We start from the raw sequence: 19009 nt of genomic DNA on the forward strand, positions 1-19009 counted from the left end.
TCCAAATTACTTGAAAAATATAATGTTAGGCACAAGATTACCACTGCCTACCACCCACACACAAACGGTCAAGCGAAATCGAGAAATCAAGTCCATCTTGGAGAAAGTCGTCAATGCAACGTGGAAGGATTGGGAACAGAGGCTGGATGAGGCGCTCTGGGCCTACAAGACTACTTATAAAACTCCTATAGGTATGTCTTCATATTCTCTTGTATTTGGAAAAGCTGTCATTTACCTGTAGAGTTGGAGCACAAGGCGTGTTGAGCAGTTAAGAAGTTAAACATGAACTTGGATGCCGCAGGCGTTTAACGCAAACTTCAGCTCAACGAGCTCGAGGAGTGGCGATTGAACACGTACGAGAACAACAAGCTGTACAAGGAAAAGACAAAGCGTTGGCATGATCAACGCATCAGTAAGAAAGAACTTGTTGTTGGCCAAAAATTTTTATTGTTCAATTCACGTATGCGTTTGTTTCTAAGAATGCTAAAATCCATGTGGTCAGGACCTTTTATCATTAAAGCAATCTTCCCATATGGAACTGTGAAAATAACACGAGAAGATGGCACCAACGCATTCAAGGTAAACGGCCAAAGAGTAAAGCCTTACTTTGAAGATGGACTAAAATGCCAGACGTCATCTTTCGCACTATGCGAAGCCAGTTGAGCCCGCGTCAAAGTGTTCCTACGTTTGCAATGCCATATATTCCAGGGACGCTTTGCCCACCCTTGTTTTTTTTGCATTTTGTATTTTATGATGCGTTTGAATTTGTTTATTTAGTTGTTTGGATGTTTTTAGATTGTCTTTGTCTATGTTTTTGCTTTACAAAAGTTGGAAACTTGTTTGTTTTTCTTTAAAAAAAGTTGTGTATGATCGAATTTTGAACAACGGACGCGTTAGACACAAGTCTAACGCATGGCCCAGTTGAAGGGACACATCTCGAGAACACAAAAACACTCAAGTATTTAGATAACCAAGATGACCCTTCAAATTCACATTTATTGCAGACGTCAGGCACCGCCTGACGTCAGCCACTACCATCTCCCTTCCTATAAAAAGGGCCAACGATTCAAGTTCTTCTTCTTCTTCTTCTTCATTTCGCTCTCGAACCCTCTGAAACAAAAAAAAGGAAAACCGAACCCCTCCATCTCCCTCGCTTCCATCGCTTGAGCTTCTTCGGCCACCATGTCATCTGCTTCAGATAGCCAAAATCAGAGCGTTAGCTTTAGGAACAACTCCTCGGTAAGCTCTTACTCCTCTGTCTCTGTGTCGATTTCACCCCCCTCAAGCCATAGAAAAACCACTAAAGCCCTCGCCCAAACCAAACCCACACACGGTGGAGCTGCCTCTTCCTAGCGGCCGTTCGCTTTGAAACCTTCATCAGCCCCCACGAAACTCCCGTCCAAAGCCTCCAAAACAACCGTTACCCCTCCGACCAAAATCCCTCAATCTAAACCTAAAACCCCTCAACCAAAACCCAAAACTGCCCCCAAGCCTAGGGCCAAGACACCTGCGAAACCAAGGACGCATCCGTTATCTACGGTCGCATCCAAACCCTACACCAAGCCTGCCCCGCCACCAATTATCCTTAACATCACTATGGTGGGTGTAACTCACAATCCACTCCCAGCCTATGCCCACAATGCTTCGTCACTAGTAGTGCGTCCACCACCTCCACTTTCTATCGAACCCTTGGCCACCATCTATCCTGTGGAATCGGACGCGTCGAGCCAACCACCTCTTTTGCCCATCCTCATATCTTCCCCTAGGACGCCTCACACCCCAGTGGGCACCCCTCCATTCACTCCACCCATACCACCTTCTGACAGTCAAGCGTTAGAGCGCAATCTTGAAGAGTTGGCAGAGCTAGCTTGACTCAATGAACAAGAGGTCTTTGGTGCGATCTTGGCATCCTTCAATCAAAGCCAAGAGGAAGAACAGGTGATGCGTTCAGACCCACCAAACGCATCACTTGAGTTAGACGAAGCAGAGCGGTATGCGATGATGCTTGAAGAGGAACTAGAGGAAGAATAAGAAAAAGAAGAAGAAAACATAGAAGGGAGAATTGGCCCTGACGCGTCTCAACCACGCTCATCCGACGCAAATGAAGGGCCTTTAAAATAAAAAAGAGTAACGAGAAAAAGAAAATTGATATTGGATGAAGAAGAAGATGAGTAGTTTGCATCCGGACCTGAGGATGCAACGCATGAAAACAGATCAAGGCACGATGCATTAGAGCAAGAATTAGAAAATTACTAGCCTGCAAGCAAGGGTGAAGGAAGACTGATCTCCAGAGGGAATTGGAGAATGAATTGAGAGAACTGGCAAGGGAAGCAAAAGAGTATGTGGCTGGAATAGCAAGGTAACCGACGCATTACCTAAGAAGACTTTGGGAAGAAAGCATCAGTTTAATGATATACTCGTAGAGAAGGGCTTCATCCCCGAACGCCGCCCATTGCCTATTTACATAACTGAGACAATAAACGCATTGGGATGGAATCAATTCTGCGTTGGGCACACTCGTATCTGGCCCAACCTCGTCCGCATGTTCTACAATAGTGAGTTCAATATGGAGAAAAACACAGCTTTTATTGATGGAGTGTTAGTGCGCTTCTCAGCTGACAGAATAAACGAAGTGTTCAACATTGGCAGTAACCCAGACGCTGAAGGAAATCGTATCTTCGAGCAACCTACGTCAAGTCAATTAGAAGATGCGTTAAGGACAGTAGCCAAGCCTGGAAGCAAATGGCAAACATAGAGAAATGGGGCAAAAATGTTGGCTTCCAGGAATTTAAGTCCAAACGCGAATCTATGGTATTACTTGATCAAACAAAGCATCACGACTACAATGCATGATGAGACATTATCAAAGGAATGCGTCCTGGCTACTTATTGTGTCATACAGTGCATCCCTCTGAACATTGGAAGAATTATAAGGGATCAGATCAAAGCCATCAAGACTAAGCCACGAAGGCAACTCTACTTTCCATGGCTGATCTGTGCATTGTGCGAATGAGGTGGCATCCCTCTAGGGGATGATCATGAAGATGTCGATGGCTTGATAGACATAAAGTTAGTAACGCGTCTACTTCGTGGTTCACCACATCAACCTGCCTTACCTACCAAGGAAGTGGCACCCAAGCCTCGATCATCAAAACGCACCCCCAAAAGAAGACGCGTCCTGATTGTTGAACATAGCAATGAAGCTTCAGAGCATGAAGAACATGAAGCTGAGCCTAAATTCTCGGCTGAAGAAGTGCAACCAGCCCTTGATTTTACTTCCCATGACTCACCATTGGCCCCGCTAGAAAGGAGTCCTGATCAAACGCACTAAGAACCAACTCTTATGGATCAGAACATCCCTTATTCTCTTCCTTCGCCCCAACCAAGTCCAACTCCCAACTTCATGCCTCCTCCAAAAAAATTTTAGCCAACTGGGCTAGGGTCAAGCAACGCAGCAAATTTTGAAGACCGAATTGGAAGAAATGAACCAACACCTCAACGCAGCACAGACTTGGAAGAGTTAAAAACGTTTATCCGTGATCAGCTCAGACTATTGGCCGCATCTATCGAAGGTCTTCAGCAGCAGAATCGAGTACTAAGAGATTATTTAAGGTAGCAAACAAGACGGATGCAAGAACAATTTGTTTACACAACGCAATACATCAATCAGGTCTTGGTTGGAATGTTTGCACTGCCTCCACTACCTGCTCATCTTAGAAACCCTTTACGCTTCATGGATGAAAACCCTGAGGAAGAACACCGAGACGATGTGCTAGCACAATAGAGTTTTGGGGTTTTGGGTTTTTTTTTATTTTTTTTATTTTGATTTAATTGTTCTTCTGCATCTACTTGACTTATTTATTTAATTCATGTGAAATTATGAAAATGAATGAGAAATTTTTTATCATTTTGCTCCTTGCGTTTGACCTTAGCATGCTTGATTTTTTGTTCTTTGGATATTTTCTAAGTCTTGTGCTTGGCCTAACCTCAATGATATCAGCTATATGAAATCTATAAGCATAGAGTAAGAGTTAGGAAAATCAACAAGGTTTGAACTTCTCTAAAAATATTAAGTTTACCTTCTAACGCGTGCAAGCTTTAAGTCTTAAACTCCTTTCAGATTCTCAAAGCCTTTGGAAATTTTGTTTCTCTTTTAGCAATGAGGATTTAGCTCGTCTCCAAATTTGGGATGAGTGTAGCTCATCTCCAAATTTGGGGATGAGGAAAATCCGAGTTAAGATGCATCAAACGAATACATCATAAAGAAAAGGGAACAAAATAAGAAGAATGTTAAACGCAACTCCTCTGTCATTAATTAAAAAAAAAAAAAAACCTTAAATGGCATGAGTTTAGATTAGAACAGGAACCTTAGCTGTAGTATGAATGCTAACATGGACTATACCGTGGGGGCAAGCCAAAACGATAGTTACGTACTCCTTGGGGACCAACGCGTCCATATAACTCTCTTTTCAAGTTGAAAAAAAAATTATATCTTGAAACGCATGAATATTAGATATGAGTTTAGTTGTGAAGGGTTCTCACCCGTAGTTGGATGCTCGCATGACACCCGTGGGGGCAAGCCAAAATGAAAGTGGGATACCTAGAACAACGCATAGGTAAGTAAGTTCATAATCTTTTTCTTTTTATCCAGCATTTATTTTACAAAGAACATCTAACGCATTGCTAGTTTAGAAAAAAAAAAAATGGGAGTGTTTTGAGAAATGAAAGGAGTTATGATAAAAGGTTTGCTGCACCTAAAATTAAACATTAGTTCTTTTAAGAAAAGAGTCAATCTGAGTTATATTTTCCAAACTCTTATCTCAAGTTTACGACTGAATATGATGAGAGGCGAACTCTGCACACTTAAGAAAAAGGAGATAACAAAGAATTAATTTGGAATGCTTAAGGACAAGCATTGTTCAAATTTAGGGGTGGTGATAACTTGAAGAAATACAAGTTATTTTTGCTCTTAAGTTAGAACAATTAAGATTTTTAATGATAAACTCTCCTTTAGTGGAAACGCATGGTTTATTCAAACATCAACAAACTCATGCAAAGGAAGTTTTATTACTGAATATCGCTGTATTGCAGGATTTCAACGCAAGAATTAACGTTAACGCATTAGACAAGTGCCACAGGAAAAACTCTAATGCATGGGCCATGCGTCGGAGGGAGTTCAACGTAGAGAAGATTCATTGCACCAGGCTGATTGTGTCATATCACCACTTGCAAGTATGGGCACCTGCAACAGGCGGCATCTGAAAAGCTTCCAAGAGTCAGGCGGCCAACCAGGGCATGGACTTTAATGTTGACCAGGGCATGGACATGCTACCCATTCACTAAGTGGACGTGACCAACGCCTATAAATAGATGAAGTCCCTCCAGAGTTAAGAGTTCGAAAAATCATCAAGATTCTTACTCTTTGTAAATTGTAGTTATAGTTTTAATTCTATATAAGCTGTGCCATGGTGTTGAGACGATCAAAAGGGTTGAGAACCACCACCACCATCGGTCGAGGAGTAGGGGAAACCACTCTTGAGAAAGATACTCCATCCACTGGCTATACAAGTGATTGTATACAACGAGATTGAGACAAAGAACTACAAGAGATTGTATTCTTTGGCTTGACTCAGTTTCCTTCTTACTTATCGCTTTCACTTCATTCGATTGAATATTGTTTTTGTGAAGACTCCTTGTTTCTTTATAAAATTCATATATTTCATCCATCATACTTACTATTGTTTATCTCTTGTTTATGTTGAATGCATTAATACTTTATGCACAACTTCATTCTAACGCCCAAGCCAACTTGACAACTTGGTAAAAGCATCTTTAACTTAGATTGTTCGAAAGAATAACTAAGCTGCATCAAGTAGAACGCCTAGTACAGCTAGAGATAAACTTACTGGTGTTTCTTGCATTCTATGTTATACGCATGCATCCTAGAGATAGGCTTTGTATGTTATTTGCATTGAGAAGTGTTGAATAAGGTCTAACGCATAAACAAACAGATAAGCAAATCATCCCATCTCATCCACATCACATCTTAGTTGTGTACATTCATCTTAGATCGACACGTCCCCCTACCTCAAATTCCATTTCCGCATGACCCATCATTCACCACTCAACTCTTTTGTATCTTCTTGCACAGGCACAACAAGTTAGTGTAAATAATACATTTCTCATATTCATTTAGGAAAACCCTTACAATAGATACAACGCAAGATCTGTGTTTGGTTAACTGAATCCCTGAGATCGACCCTGGACTTACCAGGAACCTAAATTAGATTTATACTTGGGTCTAGTTTAGGAAAACTTGAACGTCATTATTAGAAGTTGTGTGCATTCTGTGCATATAACTAACGCCCCAACGTTTTACAATTACTTAAACGCATCAAAGCATAAACGCATCACTTATAATTAGAACTTATTTTTCCAATTTATTTTATAAAATACACTCCTAGAGCATCTCACGATAGCAACGAACAGTCATCTTGGATCGCATTTCACGAAACATTGATAACTGAGTAGACGACGGGTACGGAGGAAGAGGACCAGAGAGAAGAAGAGTAGAAAATGCCATTGTACCAGCTGATACAATGACAACATTGGCCACACAAATGGCCGTAGTGACCTCTCTCCTTCAGACGATGGCAATTAATCAGGGTACCCTCTCCCAGGGTGCAGCGCAAGCCAATGCACTGACACAAGTGGCAGCGATCAGCTGTGCACAATGCAGAGGGGGTCATTCAGCACAAATGTGCCCATGGAACACAAGCAGTGTACTCCATTCAGAATAACCCGTATAGCAACACATACAACCTGGGTTGGCAGAATCACCCCAATTTCATTTGGGGAGGTAACAATGACTAGGGAGGCTAGAAGAATTCACATAACAACTCTGGGAATCGAGGAAATCCTCTGACTTTTCATCAAGGTCTGAATCAGAGTCACCACCAAAGGCAATTGCACAACCAACCTTCCACATCAAACACCTCTACAAATTCATCATCCTTGGAAGCTCTGCTGAAGCAGTACATCGAGAAAAATGATGCGGTTATGCAATCGCAAGCATCTTCCACCAGGAATTTGGAGGTCCAAGTAGGGAAACTGGTAGCCGAGCTTCGAAATAGAACACAGGGAACGCTGCCCAGTAATTCAGAAGCCCCAAGATCTCATGGGAAGGAGCAATGTCAGTAGTGACATTGTGCAGGCAAGACTGACCGCCTGTGGGGATGCGGATTGTGGTAACCTTGAAGAATTTTTTCTCAATCAGCATCCCTAATATCTATCTCTACCGTTTTCTTTAATTCTTTCGTAAATTAGTTTATTGCTTTGTTAATGCTTTCTTAAAGTAGTCTTACTGCTTACTTGAATTTATTTTTATTTCAAATCCAGCGTGCGTTAGTTTAATTTTATGCCTAGTAGAATGTATTTCCTTTCTCGCCTTAGTTTGCGTTGATCCTAACTTCTGTGAATGAATATTAAAAAAAAAAAGAAAATGAACACCACAACATATTATCAATCTGGTTTTGAGATAAGCATTGCGATTTTGATGAAACAAAAAAATAATAATAAACTTTAATAACACCCGGTATGTATTGCGACGGCGGGTGTATCTTGCGATGATAGATACATTTTGCGCCCGTCTTCCACAAAAGAATTGCGTTGATAGATGTATTGCGCGCCTATGTACATGCACCCGTCCTCAGCAAAAATACACTATGTCGAAGGTAGTGTTGCGCTGGTAGAAATACAGTGCACCCATCCTCTAGAAATGCGTTGCGTTGAGGGGTATGTTGCGCTAATGCACACGTTGTGCCCGTCCTCCGCAAATATGCATTTGCCGTAATGGATGCATTGTGTTAATAATTAACATTGCGCCCGTCCGATTAAAGATAAATGAAAAAAAATGATAAAATCTTTGCGAGAGGAGAGTCGAATCGCTTCAGCTTCCAAGGAAATTATGACTTAGCAGACAAAAGGACATCCTTTCTATTAAATCATAATGAGAGGGGTGCGGCGGTAGGCTTTTTGGAATACCGAGGCCTGCCACGCAGCGATTGCATTGGGCTCATCAAGGCCCAACCTAGAAACCCTAAGCAATTCTTTACATACCATACTCTTCCGATTTCCTTCCTTAGACAAAAAATTTTCCTAACTCTTTCACTGAACAAGGAAAATGGCCGAACAATCCTCACACTCATCCTCCCAGCCATCATCGCCTTCCCAAGCCCCCGTCACCGCATGGGAAGCAGCTTACCTTACTGCTAGCCGCTGCCTCGCTGCCCAGCCTAAGCCTTCCTCAAGAATCGTCGAAAAACCTTGGCGAAAGACCTCTATAGCCAAACCACCCACCAACCGAGAAAGGCGGAGCATGAAGAGTGCCCCTGTAACCAGACATGAGGTGGCACTCTCGGTACCTTCGACTGAAAGCGAACTAAAGCGAAGGGATGACAAGGAGGTATTTGGGAGCATTTTGAGTAACTTAGAACGAGATGTAGGGTTACGGGAAGTTGGAGTTGTAAACCATCCCCTGCCTTTAGAGGAAGAGTTGGCGGAAGCTTTGCGTAGAATGGCCCTGGCCATTGCGAATCCTAAGGAGACTATTCCAACAGACTCCAATGAGAGACCCATCAGGGCCATTTTGGAGGTTGTAGGGGCAAAGAAGCAGCCAGAGCCGACGGAAGGGAAGAAGAAGAGAAAAAGTAAAGAAAAACGGGTAGAAGGAGATGAAGTTACCCGATTGAAAAAGGAGAAAAAAAGAAAAGAAGAAGAGTGAAAAGAAACAGCGCAGGCGAGAAGAGAAGCGCCTGAAGAAGGAGGAGAAAAGGAAGAGGGCGGAAAGCCCAGATTTTGATGGAGAATCAACCACTGCAAGGTTGGAAGAGGGAATGTCAATGCAAGTTAGAGCATCAGTGCAACCACCAGTTTCATCACCACATAACAGATTTGTTGTGTCTGAAGATAGAGAAGATCCAGACATCACCCCTTTTATGTGGCGTCGCAAGGAGAATACGCCGCAGGGGTCAACAAGTGACCCATTATTCTTTCAATGCATAGCAGAGGAGAAGGATAGAAGAAAAAGAGAAGCAGAGGAGAAGCAAGAAAAGATGTCATGTGCGCGCCAAATCATTGCATCAGGCGATCTGGCCAGGAAACTTCACGATGAAGACATCCGTAGTGACAACGCAATGGCGACAGAAGAAGAAAGAAGAAGGCTCGAGGATGAGCAACGTATTTTGCTTGCTTTAGAGTAGTTTGAAAGAGAAATGAGAAAAGAAGAAGAAAAAGAAAAGAAGGAGAAGGAAGAGAAGGAAAAACGACGCAAAGCAAATGTGCAGTGCGTCAGAGAGAGGAAAAGAAAAGAAGTGGAAGATTGGAAAAGGGAATAAGAAGAGCAACGCAAGGTAAGAGAATGAAAACAAAAACAAAAATCCCACCTTGCATCTGCTCAAGAAAAGGGCAAAGCTAAAGTTGAGAGCAGCGAGCTTGCATTGACCAAGAGGCGTTCAACAACTAAGAAAGAAAATGATGATCTGATGATGGAGATGGGCTTCTTCCCTGCATCGACGCCACTACTGGATCTTATCACGAGCATTGTGGTGGAACATGGGTGGGAAACTTTCTACCAATGTCCATCCATCATTATTCCTACAGTAGTGAGGGTCTTCTGTCACGGCCAGCTCCTTGACACCGAAGATGCGGTGATCATATAAGGGAGGGTAGGGTTGTTCAGCGCAAAGGACATCAATGAGCTCTACAAGTTGAAGAACCTCCCGAAAGCACCGGGTAACAAGTTAATTGATGATTCTGAAGAAGAACACATGGAGAATGTGCTGAAAGTATTAACACAATCGAGCACCAAGTGGTCGGTATCATTAACAGGGATTAAGACCCTCACCTCCAACAAGTTTCCCACCCATCCCAACAACGCATGACAAAAAAATTTCAAGGGATCGAGTCATGGCTGTATACTGCATGGCACGCGACATTTCGATGATGTGAGCCAGCTTATTGCGAAGCAGATCCGAGATTTTGTTAGCCGCATGAGAGGTTAATACTTCTTCTCGTGGACGATCTCGAGCCTGTTCCTCTTTGTGGGCATAGGCATTGATGAAGAGCCCATGCCTGAAGTTCACGGCATCATCCACACGAAGGTCCTGGGAATGCTTCTCAAGGACTCACCACATTGCCTCGAGCTTGCAATAAAAAGGCCCCTCATCGACCTGAATGCGCCCTAACCACCCAAACCAAAAAAGTAGGCCGCAATGATAAAGGAAAGGAAATAGTCCAAGAATGTTCACCGCAAAAGCAAAACCAATTACCCTTGAACCCTTTGCCTTTAATCATTCGTTCGCCAAGCCCTCCAGTCGAACCCCTTTCCCCTCATCCCGAACAATTCAAAAACCTCCTCCTTGCTCCTGATTCCAACCCCGCATCTCTAGCAGCATCCCCCCACCATTCATCTCCACCTCACTTTTCACCTCCATCACCGCATGTTGACAACCTACACCGTTTGGGAGCAGGCCCTTCCGCTCAACCTCAAACCGATGCTGGTGAAACATCGACGGTGCAATGTAACGCTAGGAATGGATTTTCTTTTCTATGCGTGTACTGTGCCATAAACTTGACACGGTATTTTTATGCGATACTACTTCTAAATGTATGTGTTGTTAATGATATGCTTGTAGTATACAATAGAGTAATGCGTGTCACAAGTTTCCTTGCGCTAAAACTAAGTATAATTCCAATGCAAGTTTCTCAGAATAATCCAAGGTCGAACACAGGGATTGTTTTTATTAATGTGTTAGTTTTGCAATACATGCGACCGGTTTTTACAATTAATAAAGAATTGGGTTTGTACAGGAATTTAAATTGCGATGAACATAAATTGCATTGATAAAATAAAAGTGCAGTAAAAAGTAAAATCCTAAACTAACATGATACAAGATACAAGATATATGATACATGATACTGAGTTCGAGACTGACTGCGAAGTTATACAAAGGTTCGTGGTATGCGATGACAAGTCTTTATAGATGAATCAGAAAAAGAAATAATAACTAGTAAAAACAATGCAAGTTTGTTAATTGCATTAAAGATGCAACTAAGGTTTTGCTTTTCCTTGGCGTACACCTCTCGGTGATCGACTGCATTCCCATGTCTCTATGGTGAAACAGGGATCAACGTGATGGACGCAAGGTTGCTTCCATCTCTGGAAGTACTTCTCGCTTTAGTTAACGTATTCTTCCAACCCTCTCTCAATAGGCAGAATAACATCTTCACTTTTGCTCTCACAGGTGAAGATGCCATCGAGCATGCTTTAGCTAAACTTAATTATTTCTTTAACACAAATTAATTTACTTACTTAATTCTTACTAATTATCCAGGGAATTAGGAAAATATCGTGGAGAAAATGGATCATGGATAAACCGAAATAGGTAGAGAGATGATAATGGAAATGATCATAACATTTAATATTAAGATTAAGCGTTCGATACATGGTGTGAATGATAGAGTAAAGAAGATGAATACAAGTGATGAAATAGAGATTTAGAGACAAATACAGAAAGTGTGTTAATGTCTTGACACAGATCTGAACGGAGGTAGTGCTTGCCGATGTGTGGAAGTAATGAAGAGGAGAGCTTCCCTCTCAGGCTTGCTCTTCTGGTAGAAGTGACCTTCGTACAGAGCTTTAACGGTGGAGATTGGAAGAATTCTTTGCCCGGAGACTCACCTTTCGGCCTTGTCTCGTAATTCTTCCCAGATTTATTCTGGAAACCGCTTCAGACCAGTCTCTCTCTCAGATCAATATATACACGTTTCTATGTATTCATGTATATACACATTTCTATGTATTCAAGTATCAAGTATCAAGTATATTTTTCAATGAAATTGCAGAAGCTATTTATAGTTGAAGCTTGACTCTTTGCATTGTGGTCCCCACTGTATGGTTAAGGTAGTTCCTGAAATGGTGGAGTGAATATTCCTTCTGTTACACAATCAATCTCGTAAAAAATGCACAACTGAAAGCTGTATACGCATCATAATCCTCCGCAAATGCATTGCTTTTTACATCTTCAATTGATCACTACATGCGGTGTTGTTTTTTATTACCGCATGCAATTGAAATTGTGTTGATTGCAAAGCTCTTGATCGATTGTCACATGCGCCGTCATTGCGTTGATCATCTTTTCGTTCCTGAATGATGGGCTCAATGTGATGTAGATGCGTTGTTTCTTTTATCTTTGAGCCATGAACGCATGTGGTGACTTGATTTTCTGCAAAACAGAACTGAAACATTCTCTTCTACCATCACAATGGTGTCAGTGGGTGTATTGACGACAATTTATAATTCTCGCATTTCTTAGCCAATTTCTATATTATCGACGCAACTTTTCTTTCTTTGGGCCGCAATATCTAAATAAAATAGTTTAAATAACTTGTATTTCTACAAGTTATCATGCAACCCACCACCGCATCCCTTGCTGCTGACTTAGCCGATATGTGGGCCTTCTTATCACATCAGCTTACCTTCTTTTGTCGAGCAATAACGGAGTTGCAGGAGAGCAACACGGAGTTGCAAAACAGCTTCGCAATGGTGTGACAAGCAATGGTCAATATTCAACACAATATCTTTACCATTCACCTGAATCAGAGACAGATGGCAGAACGCAACCATGAGTTCTTCAATTTCTTAACAGCATATCTACATGGTCCCATGGTGCCTCCGCATCTACAACAACCTCTGCAATTTCAAGAAGCGCCTCAACAAGCTCCTCTGCAACATCTTCCTCATCAAGAGCCCCCGCCACAACTCTGAATTTGGGGGTGTACCACCTTCTCCGCAATTTTGCAATTTTTCTTTGCGGCCATTCAATTTTTATATAGAAGTTATACCTTGTATTATTTTGTACATACTTACAATTTTATGTTGCGATATTTATGATTCTTTGTGTACTTAGACAAATTTTATACAACTGAGTAATCATTCTTTCCATATGCATTAGCCTCTTTACTTTTATCATCCTTTGTCAATTATTGCAGTAATTCTTGTCTTTTCTTTTGCGTTGTAAATTGCGCTACCATGATGAGTAGTATGCATACCCTTAGCCAAAATTTCTTTATACATTGTATTTTCTGCCTAACACTTAGACAATTCATCGCAATATCTTTACTTTACCTTCTCTATTATAAGATTCAGCTCAAAACTTCTTTTCAAAATTTTGACTAAGTGTTTTGTCTTTTTTGTCCAAAACAACGCAATGAGGACCTTGCGCATCTTTAAATTTGGGGGTGGGGAAGGTTTGAGCAGATGCGATCAAGCGGATGCGGACATATCAAGAAAATGCATTCATCATCGTAAAAAAAAAAAGGGAAAATCCCAACCTAATAAGAGTTAAGTTGTGAAAGGAACCTGCTCGTAGTTGGATATTCGCATGTCACCCATGGGAGCAAGTCAAAACAAAGGTAGATTTCCAGGATCGACACAATAAAAAAAAAATCGAAGAGTTGAAGTTGAGATTGGTACAAAATCGAAGTTGGATGCTCGCATGACACCCGTGGGAGCAAGCAAAAACGAAGGGTGTAACCATGATCAACATTCTCTATACGATGATGCAAACCAGGCCACCGCATAAAGATGCACTTCGTTGTTTTTGCAAGAAGAGGTAAAACATTCTTCTCAAAACTAGAAGAGAACTTTGGGTAGAGGTTTGTTTTAGATAAGAATAAAATAGAGCATGTGAAGAAATGTCAAAGGATGGAAGGAACTTGCAGTGTTGAGAAATTATGTAGAGGTGGAGCATTCGGAGTAGCCGATCGATGCAAAGTTAGGATAGGAGTTGAGCTGAATTGCCTTAGTTGAAGATATGCTTGAGGACAAGCATATATCTAAATTTGGAGGTGTGATAACTTGTAGAAATACAAGTTATTTATGTTGTTTTATTTAGATTATGTGGCAAAAAGAAGGAAAAATTGCATCGATAGTATAGAAATTGGCTTAGAAATACGAAAATTGTAAAGAGTCGTGAACACACCCACTAACCCCATTGCGATGGCGAAATGGAATGTCCAAGTCTTTGTTTTGTAGGAAATAGGTCACCTCATGTGTTAATTGCTCAAGGACAAAAATGAACAACGCATCCACACAACATATGACAATCGATCAAGAACAAAAAAAGATCAACGCAATTGCAGTGCATGCGATGATAGATCATGGATTCAAGCGATCAACGCATTTCCACCGCATGCGGTAATCAATAAGAGATAAAAAAAACTACACCGCATGCGGTGATCAATCGAAGATGAGAAGAGCAACACATTCGCATGGACTTCTGACAAGTGCACAACTTTTCTGTTGTACGATTTTGACAATTGATCGTGGAGCAGAGCGGACATTCCCACTACGCCATGGCAGGAATTATCAGATTTTCAAAGTGGGACCACTAATACAAAGGATCCAAGGTCTATAAATTGCTTCCTCGAATTCAATGTAAGGGAGGTTGGTCTGAAGAGACAATACAGAGAAAATCCGGGAGAACGACGAGACAAGACCAAAAGGTAAGTCTCCGAGCAAGAAATTCTTTCCATTCCTGAAGAAGAAGCTCTGTGCAAGAGGTCACTTCTACCGAGAAAGCAAGCCTGAGAGGGAAGCTTTCCACTCCATTTCATCCACATGCCGGCAAGCACAACGTCTTCAATCGGGATCTGTGTCAAGACATTGACACTCTTTCCGTATTTGTTCTTGTTTTCCAATTCATCTACTGTGCTCATCTTTCTTTAACCTTTCATTCACGATCTGTATCAAATGCTTATCTCTAGATTTAATATCATTATTGTAATCATTCATTTCTATATTCTTCTCCACACATTCATCATCCGTTTTCTCCATCATGTGTCACTAATCCCCTGGGTAAAGGGGAAGGATTAAGCGAGTGAATTAATCCTTGTTAAGGAAATCGGCTGAGTTTAGCTAAAGTATGCTCGATGGCATATTCACATGTGAGAGCAGAAGTGAAGATGTTATTCCGCCTATCGAGAGAAGGTTGGAAGAATGCGTTAACTAAAACGAGAAGTATTTCTAGAGATGGAAACAACCTTACGTTCATCACGTCTATCCCTGTTTCACCATAGACGGAGGGAACGCGGCCGATCACTGAAAGGTGTAAGCCAAGGGAAAGTGGAACCTTAGTTGCGTTCTCAACGAGATTGACGAACTTGCGATGTCCTTTCCTTCAACCCATTCTCTTTTTGATTCATTCACAAGACTTGCCACTGCATTCATTAGACTCTTTTGCACAACTTCACAGCTAGTCCTCACCCTGTATCATTAATAGTTTAGTCCTTTACTTATCATCGCAATTTACTTTCATTGCAATTTACTTTTCTGCAAACATCATTCATTATTCTTTATGTTAAACCGGTCGTATATACCACATTAGTATCGCATTTAAATAACAACAATCCCTGTGTTCAACCTCAGGTCAATCTGAGAAACTTGTGTTGGAATTATACTTGGTTCCAGCGTAAGAAAACTTGTGACACGCACTACATGAACGCATACTACGAAGAATATCATCATCATCGCATACATTTAGAACGTAGTAGCGCATTATCTTTATCGCAAAGCAACTTGCGCATAAAGCCATCAACATTCATTCATTCATTTTAAACCATTACAAGTTTTTGGCAATAAATATAAGAAATAGATATAAAGATAATACAATTTCGTCTATCAAGTTTTTGGCGCCGTTGTCGAGGACAAGAACTTGAATCATTTATAAGCAATGCATTAGATAAAAAGAAATACAAATTTTATATAACAAGTTGAAACAACTATTAGGGTTGAGAAGAGTTTAGCTAAAGGATAATAGAAAGGTAAGGGTAAACACGAGATAACAAGTACAACAGAAGTAGATAAAAAGAAGAAGTTGACACAATCAGATAACATGATTAGATGTGTTAGTAAACCGATGGCCAATATACATGAGAAACCCTTATATGAGGACTGTGGCAAGCATCATTGGGGAACATGTTATAGTGGAACAGATATATGTTATTATGGTTAAGTTAGACATATTAATAGGAATTGTCCCCAACGAGTCAAAGAAGCTCAAAAGAAGCAGAAGCAGATATCTTAGACAATGGAACCAATGAGAAAAATTGGAACCAAAGGAAGAAGTTCCAGTGGAACAAAAGAGAAGGGAAAAGCAAAACAGTCACAGCAGTAAGGTTAGGTAAAATAAAATGATATGATTGAATTATTCATATATCCCTACATGTTAGTATTGCTTGACCATATATAGCATGTTTTATTGCATTATAGTAGAATATTGAAAAGAGTAATCGGTAAATTAGTTGCTATTGTAACTATTAAGGGGAGTTTAGAAGTGCATTTGTGGACAAGTTAATGACAGAGTAGTGTAGTGGAAGCGTAGTAAAGAAGAAGGTTATAAAGTCTTACAAACAAAGGATGTTGTGAAACCCTAATCATAGGTAAGTCCGAATAAATTTCGAGGATGGATTTCTTTTAAGGGGAGGAAATTGTAAACCCTATACTTCAATTTTTCCTACTTTAGTAACTAATAAGCATACTAAGTAAGATTATCTAGGAAGTGAAAGAGTAGAAATACGGGAGAGGAAGATTCTAAGTAATGAAAGGCTTGGTTAATTAAGAAGCTTATAGGGGAATTAAAGAGGAGGAGAATGCCTTAAGTGTTGGAAAAGTGAACCTTAAGGACTAAACTTTAAGTTTTAGTGAAGTGGAAGTTTTGAGTGATAAAATTTGGCCAAGTGTTGGCCGTGAAAAAGGGTGGCCAAGCATCGAGTAAACACTAGGCAAGTATCAAGTAAACACTAGGTAAGCATTGAGTAAGCATTAGGAGAGTACTAAGTAAAAGCCATGCATGATCAAGGAAGGAATCATGTATCGAGTAAGCATGAGTGAGAGATCGTGCATCGAGTATGCGTGATCGAGGAAAGGCTATGCATCATCGAGTAAAGGCAATACATCATCGAGTAAAAGCTATGCATCATCGAGTAAAGGCCATCATGCATTGAGTAAAAGCCATGGGCATCGAGTAAGGGCCATCGTGCATAGAGTATGGGCCAAGCGCGAGCAAGGAAGCACTTAGTTGAGTGCAAGGCCGGGTGCAAGGCAATGAGTGCAAGGTGATGAGCGCAAGGCACTAGGCGTGCGATGAGGCATGCGATGTGCGTTGACAAGACCGTGTGATGCTCATGTGATGCCAAGGCCTATAGGACCGATGAGGGTGCTATGCATTGGCCTATGGAGTGTGCGCCAACCATGAGGCTAAGCGGGGGAAGGAGAATGTGACCATTTAGACTATGTATTGGCCATGAAAGACATATTGGACGCATGGAGTAGGGCCAAACTTTTTGAGGTTAAGTGTTGTGTTGGTCAAGCCTAGCTATGCATTGAGAAAGCCCTAGTCATGCGTTGAGTAAGCTTGGATATGTGTTGATAGGCTTACTATGCATTGATGTTGAGGGCAAAGCCATGTGCTAAAGCTATTTGAAGTTTAGTTGTCGTATTAGGAGGCTATGTGACAAGGCTATGTGTTGGCTAGTCCATTCAAGGTTAGAAAGGACTTCACAGGCGCATAGGATAAGGTTGGTTAGGCGTCGAGTTTTTGATGTGTGGCATGTGATGGAAGGATGCATTGGTCTTGGTCTAAGTGGACGCATGTGTTGAGGGTAAGCCATGTGAGAGAAAGGGTGTGCGGTCAAGTAAGGGTGTGCAATGGTATTGAGGTTAGTATGGGCGCATAGGAGGTATGTGATGGCCAAGCCATGCGGCCAAGCAAGCATGCGTCTATGAGGGGTGTTGTAAGTATTGATAAGGAAAACATGGAGGGCAAGGTTGAGTTGCTAACTGATAACGAGTACAAATGCATGTTATTACAACGCAAAGATATAAAACAATGTGGGTATACGATGGTAAGAATATGCAAAATCGTGTTCAAAAGCATTAAGTTGAGAACATTGCGATCACATGTGCCCATCGCATTAAAGCAACTAATTTATTTATTTTGTGCAGAAAAATGCGTTGGCACGAAGCAAATTGCGATCTAAGGAATTTGGCGCCCGAGCGCATTAGAAGATTGCGACCGCAAAGCCATGCGATCGTATGCGCTCGCAAAGATTTGCTAAAGAAGGTGGCCGTATAAAGACAGCGCATCAAGGTGAAAGCATAATAAATCATGATGGGACGGAAAGTTGATGACGGTCGAATCCGAATTTAGTTGACAAGCCGTTAACGACACACTGTAGCAAGTACATTCAACTTTTCGGTGACCATTAATCAGTGCATTAGATAGAAGAATTTATGATCTCCCATCATTGCAATCATTTGAGAGAAAAGCTTCCTCACCTTGAAGCTCTATAAATACCGAAGGTCACCACAGTTCAGAGAGTTCAGAGTTTTGGAGTTCGAAATATACACAGTTCGCCATATACGTAGAAGATAAATCATAGATAGTCGTTAGTCTGTAATTCTAAGAAGACGGAGGCGAGTGAAGAGCAGAAAACGCCAAGAGATCACTCCTGGGTAGCTCAAAAAACTGCTGGGAGGCACTATAAACGGAGAGAGGGCCGGCACTTTGATAACTTGTAGAAATACAAGTTATTTATGCCACCTTATCTAGATATTGCGGCCAAAAGTTAGTAATTATGCGCCAATTGTATGAAGATTAACCTAGTATGACAATAATTATAAATGCTTGCACTTACACCCACTAACGCCAAAAAGATGGAAGACAAGCCAAACTTTACTCTGTTTTGTAGGAGACCAAGTCACCGCTTGCGCTCAAGGCTCATGAGGAACTAATTAACGCATCTCTGCCACATTGTGCTTGTCGATCAACCATGAAGAGATGATTATCGAAGTAACGACGCAATGCGACAATCGGTCCAGAGCTATGCTTCAACCGCATGCGGTAATAAAAACAAACACTGCATGCGAACCTATGATCGAAAGATACAA

The sequence above is a fragment of the Benincasa hispida genome, chromosome 12, assembly GCF_027475165.1.
Source record: "Benincasa hispida cultivar pf3 chromosome 12, pf3_genome.v1.1, whole genome shotgun sequence".
Lineage (NCBI taxonomy): Eukaryota > Viridiplantae > Streptophyta > Magnoliopsida > Cucurbitales > Cucurbitaceae > Benincasa > Benincasa hispida.